This window comes from Pteropus vampyrus, unplaced genomic scaffold, assembly GCF_000151845.1.
Source record: "Pteropus vampyrus isolate Shadow unplaced genomic scaffold, Pvam_2.0 Scaffold581, whole genome shotgun sequence".
NCBI classification, from domain to species: Eukaryota; Metazoa; Chordata; class Mammalia; order Chiroptera; family Pteropodidae; genus Pteropus; species Pteropus vampyrus.
The window spans coordinates 530,677-544,900 of record NW_011889362.1 but is presented as its reverse complement, the minus strand read 5'-3'; positions in this window follow the sequence as shown (position 1 = coordinate 544,900).

The window sequence follows — 14,224 nt, the reverse complement described above, 5'->3', positions numbered from 1 at the left end:
AAAACAAGACCCCTACATATGCTGTCTACATGAATCTCACTTCAGATTAAAAGACACACAGACTAAAAGAAAGGATATAGAAAAAGATATTGCCTTGATGGACCTGGAGGGTATTACACTGAATGAAATAAGTCTGATAGAGAAAGACAAATATTTCATGATTTCATGTACATGTGGAATCTAAAGCACAAAATAAACAACAACAACAACAAAAGCAGAAATAAACTCATAGATAACAGAATATTTTGAGAGCTACTAGATGGGAAGGGAGTTGGGTAATGGCGAAAAAAAAAGGCAAAGGAATTAAGAAGCACAATTACATAGTTGCAGAATAGACATGGAGATATAGGGTGTAGCATGGGGATTATGGTTCTTAATGTAATAAATATGTAAGGAGGAAGAAGTGTACTAGATTAGTTGGGTGATTGCTTTACGAGTAATGTGGATCTCTGGTCACTATGATGTATAACTGAAGCTGGTATATTATTGTATGCCAACTATAAATACAAGAGACAACTCACTGAATTTTACAATGTTAAAAAAAAGAAGAAACAGAAAATCTGAACCAACTAATTATCACTAATGAATTCAAATCAGTAACCGAAATTCTCTCCAAAAAACAAAAGTCCCGGACCAGAAGGCTTCATAGGTGAACTTTACCAAACATTTGAAGAAGAATTAACACCTATTTTTCTTAAACAATTCCAAAAATTTAAGAAGAGGGAAGGCTCTTTAACTCCTTTTATTAGGCCACCTTGATTCAAAAACCAGATAAAGGAGTTACAAAAAAGAAACTATAGACCAATATCTTTTATGAAAATTTATGCAAAATCCTCAACAAAATATTAGCTAACAAAATTCACCAATACATTAAAAATATCTTACACCATGATCAAATTGGATTTATTCCAGGGATGCAAGGTTGGTACAATATCTGCAAATCAATTAATGCAATACACCACATTAACAGATTGAAAGATAAAAATCATATGATCATATCAATAGTTGCAGAAAATTGTTCAAAAATATCTAGCATCCTTTTATATTAAAAACTTGAATAGAAGGAACATACCTCAAAGTAATACAGGCCATATATGACAAACCTATAGCTAACATCATACTCAGTGGGGAAAGGCTAAAAATGTTTTTTTTTTTTTTAAGATCAGGAACAAGATAAGGATACCCACTTTCACCATTCCTCTTCAACATTGTATTGGAAGTCTTATCCACAGAAATAAGACAGGAAAGAGAAATAAATGGTTTCTAAATTAGAAAAAAAAATAAAAGTAAAACTCTCAGCTTTTGCCAATGACATAATACTATATATAGAAAACCCTAAAGATTCCACCCAAAAACTGTTAGAACTGATCAATGAATTCAGTAAAGTAGCATGACACAAAATTAATATTCAGAAGTCAGTGTATTTTTTATACACCAATGATGAACTTTTGGAAAGAGAAATTAAGAAAACAATTCCATTTACTATTGAATTGAAAACAATAAAATACCTGTGAATTGAGTTAACAGAGGAGGTAGAAGACTTGTTCTCAGAAAATTATAAGTTATTAAAAAAATAAAATGAATAAGATGCAGATAAAAGGAAGCATATATTGTGCTCATGGGTAGAAAGAATAAACATCATTAAAATGGCCATCCGTATCACCCAGAGCAATCTATACATTCAATTCAATCCCCATCAAAATACCAATGATATTTTTCAGAGAGGTAGAATAAATAATCATAAAATCTTTATGGAACCAATTAAGACCTCAAATAGCCAATGTAATCTTGAGACATAAGAACAAAGTTGGAGGTATCACACTACTTGATAGCATGCTATACTACAAGGCTACCGTAATCAAAAGAGCATGGTAGTGCCATTAAAACTAGATATGTTAATCAATGTAACAGAATAGAGAGCCTAGAAATAAATCCATGCCTATAAGCTCATTTAATATATGACAAAGTAAGTAAGAATATACAATGGGGTAAAGACAGTCTCTTCAATAAATGGTGCTGTGAAAATTGGACAGACACATGCAAAAAAGTAAAAAGGAAATTGGACCACCTTCTTACACCGTATACAAGAATAGAATCAAAATGGATTAAAGACTTAAGACCCGAAACCATAAAACTTCTAGAAGAAAACATAATCAATATACTCTCTGATATTGTTAATAGCAATTCATTTTCAGATATTTCTCCTCGGTCAAGGGAAACAAAAGAAAAAATAAACAAATGGGACTACATCATACTGAAAAGATTTTGTACAGCAAAGGAAACCATCAACAAAACAAAAAGGCAACCGACAGTTTGGGGAAAGATATTCGTTAATAATACATTTGATAAGTGGTTAATATCCAAATATATAAAGAACGTATACAACTGAACAACAACAACAACAAAATAAAACAGACAATCCAATTAAAAAATGGGCAGAAGACCTGAACAGATACTTCTCCAAAGTGGAAATACAGATGACTAATAGACATATGAAATGATGCTCAAGGTCGCTAACAATCAGAATAATGCAAATTAAAACTACAATGAGATAGCACCTCACACCTGTCAGAATGGCTATCATCAATAAATTAAAAAACAACAAGTGTTGGTGAAGATACGGAGAAAAGGGAACCCTCATACATTGTTGGTGGGATTACAAATTGGTACAGCCGCTATGGAAAACCGTATGGAAGATTCTCAAAAAAATTAAGTGGATATACCTTTTGACCCAGCAATTGCACTTCTGGGTATTTATCCAAAGAAAACCAAAACAATAAATCGTAAAGATCTACGCACTGCAATCTTTATGGCAACACAATTTATAATAGCCAATATATGGAAGCAACCTAAATGTTCATCAACAGATGATTGGACAAAGAAATTATGGTTCATCTATACAATATAATATTACTTAGCCATTAAAAAAATGGCATCCTACCATTTGCAATGATATGTGTAGACCTAGAGGTTATTATGCTGAATGAATTAAGTAGGACAGAGAAAAATGAATACCATGTGATTTCACTTATATGTGGAATCTAAGGAACAAAAAGAACAAACTAATCAAAAACAGACTCACAAATATAGTGGGCAATCTCGTGACAGCCAGAAGAGAGGGCAGTTGGGAGGCTGAGAGAATAAGGTGAAGGGTTAAAGAAGTACAAATTAGTAGTCGATAGTTGGTCACGGGGATGGGAAGCACAGCAGAGAGAATGCAGTTAGTATTAAAATCATGGCTAGATGGAGGACCAGGGGAAGGGCCAGGGGAAGGAGAGAGCCATTGGGGGGGATTGTTTTATGAACTATATAGATGTCTAACCAATGTACTGTATACTTGAAACTAATTTAAATAAATTAATTAAAATTAAATAAAATAAAGGGGAAGAAAAAGAGAGAACAGCATAAAAAGTATTTGAAGAACTAAGAGTATAGACTTTTCTAAAATTAATGATGAAAACTTTAACCACAGATCCAGGAAGTTCATATAATACTAGGCAGAATAAATGCCAAACAAAATTCAATGAAATAATATGAAAACTCACCTAGGCAGATTATATTCGAACTGCAGAAACCAAAGAGAGGCAAAATCTTTCCAAAACTTGGTGGTTAGGAAACAGAAACAAATAACAAAGAGTACCAAATATAAGAATTAGAGAGCAGACTTATCATCAGAAGCCATGCCAGCAAAAAGCGAATTATACAAAATATTTAACATGTTTAAAGAAAATAAATAACTTCACCAAACTAAAATTTTATATACAGATAAATTATCATTCAAAAGTGAAAGGGAAATACCTTCTCCAACCAACACAAATGGAGGAATTCATTGCAAGCAGATAGCCTGCAGGAAATTTTTAAAAGTATTTCTTTAGGAAGAAAGAAAATTATATTAGTCAGACTTTGATCAACATAAAGAAAGGAAGAGCATCAAAGGAATAACTGAAGGTAAAATAAAATCTTTTATTTTTCTTATTTTTAATTTGTTTAATAGACAACTGTTGTAATAATATACTATTTCATGCATTGAGTGATTACAGATCATGGAAAATCAAAGTAAATGACAATAATATCATAAAGAAAGGGATGGAAGAAATGAAAATATGTTGTCATAAGTTACCTGCACTACTCTTAAGGTGTAATAAGTAATTTAAAGGCAGACTTAGGTTATTTATTAACATGTATTGTAAACTCTAGGGCTACATCTAATATTTTTTGAAATAGAATTAATATGCTAAAAAGGACATAAAATAAAATTATATAAAATGCTCAGTTAATACCCAGAGAAAGTAAAACAAGAAGGCTCTGGCAATAAATAGAAAATAGTTACAAAAAATTGTTGATATGAATTGAAATTAATCAGTAATCACTTTAAATATGAATAACCTAAATATATCAGTTAAAAGACAGAGACTTAACCAAAGAAGTGAAGGACTTGTTTACTAAAGATGATAAAACATTTCTGAATGAAATTGAAGACATAAATAAATGGAAAGACATCCTACGTTCATGGGTAAGAAGACTTAACACTGCTAAAATGTCACTATTACCCAATGTGATCTAAAATTCAACATAATCCCTATCAAAATTTCGAAGTGTGTTTGTTTGTTTGTTTGTTTGTTTGTTTGTTTGTTTTGCAGAAATAGAAAAGTTAATGATAAATTCAAATGAAATTTCAAGTGGTCTGAAACAACCAAAACAATTCTGAAGAAAAAAGAAAAAAGCTGAAAACGAACACTGCCTGGTTTCAAATTTTACTACTAAACCACAATAATCAAAATAGTGTGTTACTAGTATAAGAATATATATGTATGTTGTGTATATATATATCCCAGTGGCATAAATACTAGCATCTGGTAATAAACCTATACATCAATAGTTAATTGAATTTTGACCACAATCTGAAGTTTATTCAAGGAGGAAAGAACAATCTGTTCAATAAATAAATACTTGGAAAACTGGATTTCCACATGTAAAAGAATTAAGTTAGACTACTACCTCACAGAATTAACTAAGATGGTTCAATGCCATAAATATAATAACTAAAACCAAACATCTTAGAAGAAAACATAGGAGTTAATCTTCAAATTTTAAAATTTAGCAATGTATTCTTAGATATAATAGCAAAAGCATAAGAAACAAAACCGAAAAAAGATAAATAGAATTTCATCAAAACTTAAAACTTTTGTTTACAAAATATACTATCAAGAAAGTGAAACAAATAACTTAGAGAATAGGAGAATGTATTTGCAAATTATGTATCTGATGAAGATTTTATATCCAAAATATATATATAAAAAACCCTATAACTCAACAACAAAAAACAAACAAACCAATTACAAACAAAAAGGGTGAAAAACTTGAATAGACATTATTCAATAAGGATATACAAATGACTTAGAAAAACATAGAATAATGTTTGTGTTAGTTCACACTGCTAAAACAAAACACCATAAACTGGGGAACTTGTGACCAATGAAAATATATTTCTCACAATTCTGGAGGTTGAGAAGTCAAGATCAAGTCACTGGCAGATTCAGTGTTTGGTAGGGGCCTTCATTCTGGTTCACAGACAGTCATTTTCTTGCTTTGTTCTCACATGGTGGAAGGGGTAAGGTTGCTTTCTGGGGTCCTTTTAAGGGTAATAATTCCATTCATGAGGGTTGTGCTCTCATTACCTAATCACCTCCAAATAGGTCCCCGCTTTCAAATATCATCACATTAGGAATTAAATATTCAACATATGAATTTGGGGGGAACACTACATTCAGTCATTGGCAATATTCAATCTCACTAATCATTATGTAAACAGAAATCAAAATTATAATGAGATACCACTTCATATTTACTAGGATGGCTATACCAAAGTAAAAATAAATAAATAAATAAAAAATAAAAGCAAGTGTTTGTGAAGATGTGAAGAAATTGGAACCCTCATTCATTGCTTACAGGAATGTAAAATGGTGCATGTACTGTATAAAACAGTTTGACAGTTTCTCATAAAGTTAAATATGTAATTACTATGTAACAGCAATTCCATTTCAGGGTATATACTCAAAAGAATTGAAGTAGAAACTCAAAAAATACTTATGTACCAATGTTAATAGCAGCCTATTTACAATAGCCAAAAGATGAAAACGATTCAACTGTCTATTAACAGATAAATACATAGCCGAATTGTGATATATTCATAAAATAGAATATTATTCATTTATGAAAAAATGAATTCTGGAACATGGTACCTCATGGATTAACTTTGAAAACATGTTAAGTGATATAAGCCAGACACAAAAGGGCAAGTAATTTATGATTCACTTATATCAAATATATAGTATAGACTATTTCATATGATGGAAGTCATATAGATAGAAAGAAGATTAGAGATTACTAGAGGCTGAGGTAAGGAGGAAATGTGGAATTATTGCTTATGGCTAAAGATTTTCTGTTGGGGTTGCTTTTGGAATAGTGGTGGTACTTATAAAATATTATGAATTTAATTAATGCCACTACATTGTACACTCAAAAAAGTTTAAATTTGTAATTTTTATATACATTTTACCACAATACAAAGAGAACGCAGATATAATATCAGAAATGACAAATGAGTCACTCAACTGATTACAAGGACATGTGAAGGATAATAAAGGGATACTATGAATAACACATGGACATAAATTTGATAACTTAGATAAAATAGACCAATGTCTTGAAAAACACAAACTACCAACATTCACGAAAGGAAAAATAGATAGCACAAGCTACTTTATATCTATAAAAAATTTAATCAATGATTAATAATCTGCCAAAAACAAAATCATCACTGTCATATGGTTTACCATTGAATTCTACCAAACACTTAAGGAAAAGATTATATAAATTCTCCACGACCTCTTCAAGAACATAAAAACTGTGAAAACACTTTTCAACTCATTCTTTGAAACCATCATCACTCTAACACCAAAACTCGATAGAGATATTACAAGGAAGAAAACTGTAGACCAATATTTCCCATTATCATAGATGCAAAAATTCTCAACAAAGTATAGCAAATTGAATCCAACAATACATAAAAAGAATAATATACCATGATAAAATAGTATTTATTTCAGCTATATAAAACTCTAAAAAGTCAAAACTCAATATAATCTACCTCATTAAAAATTAAAGACTAATTATACGATTGTAACAATTAATGCAGATAAAAACATTGATAAAAATTCTAAAGCCATCGTAACATATATACTGGAATTAAACAATTAAGTAAATGGATATTGGATTGTAAGTGACATGCTTCTGACTTTTGGAGTATGAATTAACAGGTAAGCAAAGGAGGAAATGGGTATGATCCATGTGGTAGTGAATCTGAGTGGGTGACAGCAGTATAAAAACATTTAACTTAATAGGAATACAAATTATTATATACATACACACAAACATTTAACTTAATAGGAATACAAATTATTATATACATACACACGGGTTAGTATACACACAAGTATTTCCTTGTTTTGTCAGATAAGATGGCCTAGATGTAATGATGTCCAGGTAGCAATAAACACATCTAGCACAGAGATTTTGGTTTCTAATCCTACTCTCCGGGGTTTCTTAGGAAAATGGCTGATACTAGGAATAAGGTATAAAATACATGTGATTAACCTGGAACATCTTTTAGTGCAAGTAAGTAAAAAAAGTCTTAACTAAATGAGAAAAAAATGAGGGTGTGTCAAAGGGATACAGAAGCCCACTAAAAGAATTCCCAAAGTCCAAAGTTGGAATAATTTGAGCAAAAAAATAAATTGTGCTCGAATTTAACCCAGTGTATAAGAGAATGGCCATGAGTCCATACTGATATGAATAAATGTTGAATAAATAAGTGTTTGAGAATTGTCAAATCTCTCACATAGAATTTCAAATAATTTATGTAGATAGTGTGCACTTAGATGAAATATATCTTTTCCAACATTAATTTTGGTTTCATGTAATGACTTTCTTCTGAAGATTACAAAATGGAAATAGAGAAAAAAAGAGTTGATTTATAATGGGAAAACCTGATAAACACTCTCAGTCAGGTGAACAAGACCAGTATCAGCAGTAGTAAGTCAAATCGATAGTATGTCCTTTGATATAATGTGATGAGAATGACATTGTACTTAAGTGTTCTTTCTCCCCAAAACCCATAATTCATTTTTAATTGTGAGAAAAACAACAGACGGATGCCAATTATGCAACATTCTATAAAGTGTCTGATCAGTAATCCTCAGAACTGTTAAAGTCATAAAAAACACAGAAAGCCTGAGAAATTGTCACAGAATAAAAGTCTCAAGAGACATAAATACTGAATGTGGTAAAGTAGTATCCTCGATGGAATCCTGGAACAAAAAACAAAGACAATAGAGAAAAATTAATAAAATCTGAATGAAGTATGACCTTTAGTTAATGATAATATATCAATCTTGGTTCATTAATTATGAAAAAATTGCACCATAATAATGTAAGGTATTAATAATAAAGGAAACATTTTAAAATATGTGGAACTACTTCAAAATAATTCTATAAAGCTAAAACTCTTCTAAATATTTTAAATATATTAAAAATTAAAATAAAAACACAGAGAGTTAAGTAACTTTTACAAATAAATCTATAGGTCTGTTAAAGCATGTCCCTGACCAAATTGTACTAAAAGTTATCTTTTCTCTTATGTGCCTCTCAGATCACTCTTACCTATATGCCTGGCTCCTTTCAGAAAATAAAATAGATTCAAAGTAGTCTTCATTAAAGTGTTTTAGAGATTTATGTATTATTACCATGACCACCAAGCTCAAAATAGAAACCATCTTACAAAAAAAGGGGGGAGAAAAAAAAAAGATAAGTCATTATTAAATGGTAATTATTCTTAAAAAAATATAAAATAAGACTTCAGTTTAATTTATATGATTATATGTTATATACACTTATAACTACATTTTTCACATTCTGTTAAGCTTTAAAAATTGTAATCCTGGATATCTGACAAGTTAAAAGACAACAACATGTGCTGTTAACGCAATTAAATTTTGTGGATGGCATTTCTATATTTCATAGTAAGTCATTCATTATAAAAGATGAACAATACAAGTTATTAAGTTCACAATGTGTCCTCTCTGTGTTGGATAAGAGAACACAAAAACAAAAGTCCACCCAGCACCAGCTCTCTTGGATCACTAAGCAGCATAAACAAACTTGTACTTCTCATGATCGGGAGACATAATATAATTTTGTAACTATTGAGAGTTCAAGTACTACATTCCGATGAAAGTTTTAAAAATACAGTAGAAAGTGTTCACTTTAATATTAAAAAAATAAATGACAAACATATAAGAAAGCAATTTTTAGACTTTCTGGTCAAAATGGCATAACAGGTAGATGCTTTGCTCACCTCCTCTCATAACCACATCAAAACTACAAATAAACTATAGAATAATCATCATTGGGAGTTGCCTGAGATATGGCTGAACAGAAGCCCTACAACTGAGAACGTACATAAGAGACAACCTTGAGACTTGTAGGAGGGGCGGAGACATGAAATGAGCTGGTCCCACAACTGCATGTGGCAGCTGAAAATCAGGAGGGATATCTCAGCTGCAGAGGTTCACCCCCCACCCCCAAAGATACAAGGAGTCCTGACCCCACACCGGGCTCCCCAGCCAGGAAAAGAAATCCCACAACAGTGACTGTAAAAACAGCAGAGATAGTAGCTGAATGAGATGGAGGATGCAGGAGTGGCTCACAAATGGCCTCACTCGCTAATGAACTCACTTTCTCTGAGCTCCAGTGCTGTGGCAGCTGCTTGAAATGTACTAGAAACATATGGAGAGGAAGTTAATTGTCTGACTTTAGGGAAAGAACTGGAGGGGTAGTTTTTTTGTTTGTTTGTTTGTTTGTTTGTTTCCCCCAGGTGTGTATTGCTTGATGACTCTTCCCAGATAACTCTGGGTAGTACACAGGGTACAATTGAAGTTGAACTGCGGTGGGGGCCTCCCAGGAGGCTCTGGGGCCAGCAGGCCTGGTGGACAACATCAACCAAACCTAGAGCACCGCCTGGAGGTTCATCTAAAAATCACATGCTTAAAGGGCAGACTGGGAAGGCATCAGAGCCCTGCTGAAGTGAATCGTAGTAAGGGCTCTAAATACCCCTCTGTTGGATATGGACAGATCATCCAAATGGAAAATCGATAAAGAAATAACATCCTTAAATGACACATTAAACCAATTGGACATAATTGACATTTATAGAACCTTCCATCCCAAAACAGCTGTTTATATATTCTTCTCTAGTGCACTTGAAAAATTCTCAAGAATTGACCGCACACTGGGACACAGAGATAGCCACACAAATATAAGAGGATTGAAATCATACCAACCATATAGTCTGATTATAATGCTTTGAAACTAGAGATCAATTGCTGAAAGTAATCAGAAAGAAACACAAATACATGGAGATTAAACAACATGCTACTGAAGAATAACTAGGTTGGAGAAGAAATAAAAAGAGAGAACAAGAGATACATAGAAATGAATGATAATGATAGTACAACATATCAAAACTTTTGGGACATGGCAAAAGTGGTAATAAAAGGAAAGTTCATATCATTGCAGCTCTATCTCCAAAAACAAGAACAAGCCTAAATAAACAACCTAATGCTTCATCTTAAAAAAACAAAAACAAACAAAAAAAACAAACAAAAAAACAAACAAACAAATAAAAAAACTAGAAGAGGAAGAAAAATGAAGCCTAAAGTTAGCAGTAAGAAAGAAATAATCAAACTTAGAGCAGAAATAAATAAAATTGAAAAAAATAAATGATAGAAAAAAAAATGCAACAAAGAGTTGGTTCTTTGAGAAGGTAAAAAAATTGACAAACCCCTGGCTAGACTCACTAAAGAAAAAAGAGAAAGGACACAAATAAAAAAAAATAAGGAATGAAAGAGGGAAAATTATGACTTACATCACAGAAATATAAAAAATCACAGAAAAATACTGGAAAAATTATCTAACACCAAATTTTATAACCTAGAAGAAATAGACAAGTACTTGGAAAAATAAAACTTTCTAGACTGAATCAAGAAGACCTGGAAAATCTAAATGGACTGATGAGCAGTATGGAAATTAAAACAATCATCAAAAACATACCAAAAAGTCAAAGTCAGGACCAGATGGCTTCCCCAGAGAATTCTACCAAACATTCAAGAAGATTTAATACTTATTTTCCTCAAACTCTTCCAAAAGATTGAAGAGGAGGCAATACTTCTGAACTCATTTTTTGAGGGCAATATTACTCTGTTACCAAAACCTGGTAAAGATAACACAAAACAAGAAAACTACAGACCAATATCTCTCATAAACATAGATGTAAAAATCCTAAATAAGATACTAATGAACCAAACATAATAACATATTAAAAAGATTATACACCACGATCAAGTGGGCTTCATCCCATAGGCACAGGGATGGTTCAACATAAGCAAATAAATTAATATGATACACTACACAAACAAATTTAGGAAATAAGAATCATATGATCATATCAATAGAGGCAGAAAAAGCCTTCAACAAGATACAGCATCCATTTATGACAAAACACTTAACAAAATCAGTATAGAAGGAAAGTATCTTAACATAATGAAGGGCATCTATGACAAACTCTCAAACAACATTATACTGTTGAAAAACTAAAAACCTTCCCTCTAAGATCAGGAACAAGGCTAGGCTGTCCACTATCACCACTGTTATTCAATATAACATTGGATGTCCTAGTGAGTGCAATCAGACAAGGGAAAGATGTAAAAGGCATCCAAATAGGAAACAAAGAAGTCAAACTGTCACTATTTGCAGATGACATGATTCTCTATATAGAAAACCATAAAGACTCCACAAGAACACTACTAGAAACAATAAGCAAATACAGTAAAGTCTCTGGATACAAAATCAATGTTCAAAAATCTGTAGCGTTCCTATACTCTAATAATGAAGTGTCAGAAAAAGAAGTAGAAAAAAATAATTCCTTTTGCAATTGCAACAAAAAGAATAAAATACCTAGGAATGAATTTAATGAAACATGGGAAGGATGTATACAATGAGAACCACGAGACCTTTCAAAAGAAATAGAAGAAGGTGCAAAGAAATGAAAAGATATTCCGTGTTCTTGGATTGGAAGAATAAAAATAGTTAAAATGACCATATTACCGAAAGCATTATACAGATTTAATGCGATCCCCATCAAAATCCCATTGGCATTTTTTAAAGAAATAGAACAAAAATTCACCAGATTTGTATGAAAGCACAAAAGACCCAAAGTTGCCAAAGTCATCCTGAGTAAAAAGAATGAGGCTTGAGGCATCACTCTGCCTGACTTCAAATTGTAGTACAAAGTGACAGTAATTAGAACGGCATGGTTTTGGCAGCAAAACAGACACATGAACCAGTAGATCAGAATCAAGAGTCCAGAAGTCAACCCATATATATAGGGAAATAATTTGCAACAAAGAAGCCAAAAACATACAGTAGAGAAAGGAAAGCCTCTTTAGTAAATACTGCTGGGAAAACTGGAAGTCCACCTGCAAAAGAATGAAACTAGAGTGTTGTCTATCATCACACACCAAAATTAATTCAAAATGAATTAAAGATCCGAATATAAGACCTGAAACAATAAACTGCATAGAAGAAAACATAGGAATTAAACTCAAGGACCTTGTATTTAAAGAGGATTTTATGAATTTGATCTCAAAAGTAAGGGAAGTAAAAGCAAAAATAAATAAATGGGGCTTGATCAATCTAAAAAGCTTCTGCCCATTAAAAGAAAAAAATCAACAAGGTAAATTTTCCCATCCGAATGGGAAAAAAAAAATATTTGCAAGCAATGCCTCTGATAAGGGCCTAATATCTAAAATATATAAAGAACTCATACGATTCAATAACAACCAAAAAAACAAATGATGCAATCAGAAAATGGGCAGCGGATCTGAACAGACACTTCTCCCTACAGGACATACGAATGGCTAACAAATATATGAAAAGATGCTCAACATCACTGGCTATTAGGGAAATGCAAATCAAAACCACGATGAGGTACCATCTCAAATAGAATAGCTATAATCAACAGGACAAGTAATAACAATTGTTGGAGATGATACGGAGAAAAAGGAACCCTCATACACTGCTGGTGGAACTGCAAATTGATACAGTCACTATGGAAAACAGTATGGATGTTTTTCAAGAAACTAAGAATTGATCTACCATGTGATTCAGCAATCCCTCTACTAGATATTTACCCCAAAGACTTGAAAACCCATATCCGAAAAAGATATTTGCATACTGATGTTCTAAGCAGCATTATTCATATTGGCCAGTACATGGAAGGAACTGAAGTGTCCTGCAATAGATGATTGGCCAAAGAAGCTTCGCTACATATATACAATGGAATATTACTCAGCCATAAGAAAGATGAAATACTGTCATTTGAGACAACATGGATGGACCTCAAGATAATCATGCTAAGTGAAATAAGCCGACAGAAAAAGTTGAAAATCACATGATATCACTTATATGTGGGATATAAACCTAAAAGCAACAAATGAACAGTACAAACAAAGAAATTCATGGACATGGACTATAGACTAATGGTTACGAGAAGGTAGGTTGGAAGAGTAAAGGTAGATTGGTGAAAGTGGTCAAATATGTGGTGACAGGAAGAAATCTAACTATGAGAGGTGAACACAGAATGTAAATATATATACATCTTACTGTTAATATGTACAGCTGAAACTTACAGGATTTCATTAACCAATGTCACCATAAAGAAACAAATTGATTAATTTAAAAATAAAAAAAAAAATGATGATGAAAAACTTCTCTAACCTGTTAGAGGACACTCAAGACCAGAAAGTGCATAGTGTCCCCAAAAATATAAACCCAAAGAGACCCACACTAAGACACATCATAATTAAAATGTCAAAGGTCAAATAGAAAGAGAAAATCTTAATAGCAGCAAGAAAGAAGTAGTTAATTACCTACAATGAAGCACACATTATACTGGCAGTTGATTTCTTAAAGGAAACTTTGCAGGACAGAAGGGGGTAGCAGAAAATAATGAAGCGATGAAAACCCAGGATCTAAAACAGAGAATACTTTATCCAGCAAAGCTATCATTTAGAGTTGAAGGACAGATAAAGAGCTTCCCAGACAAAAA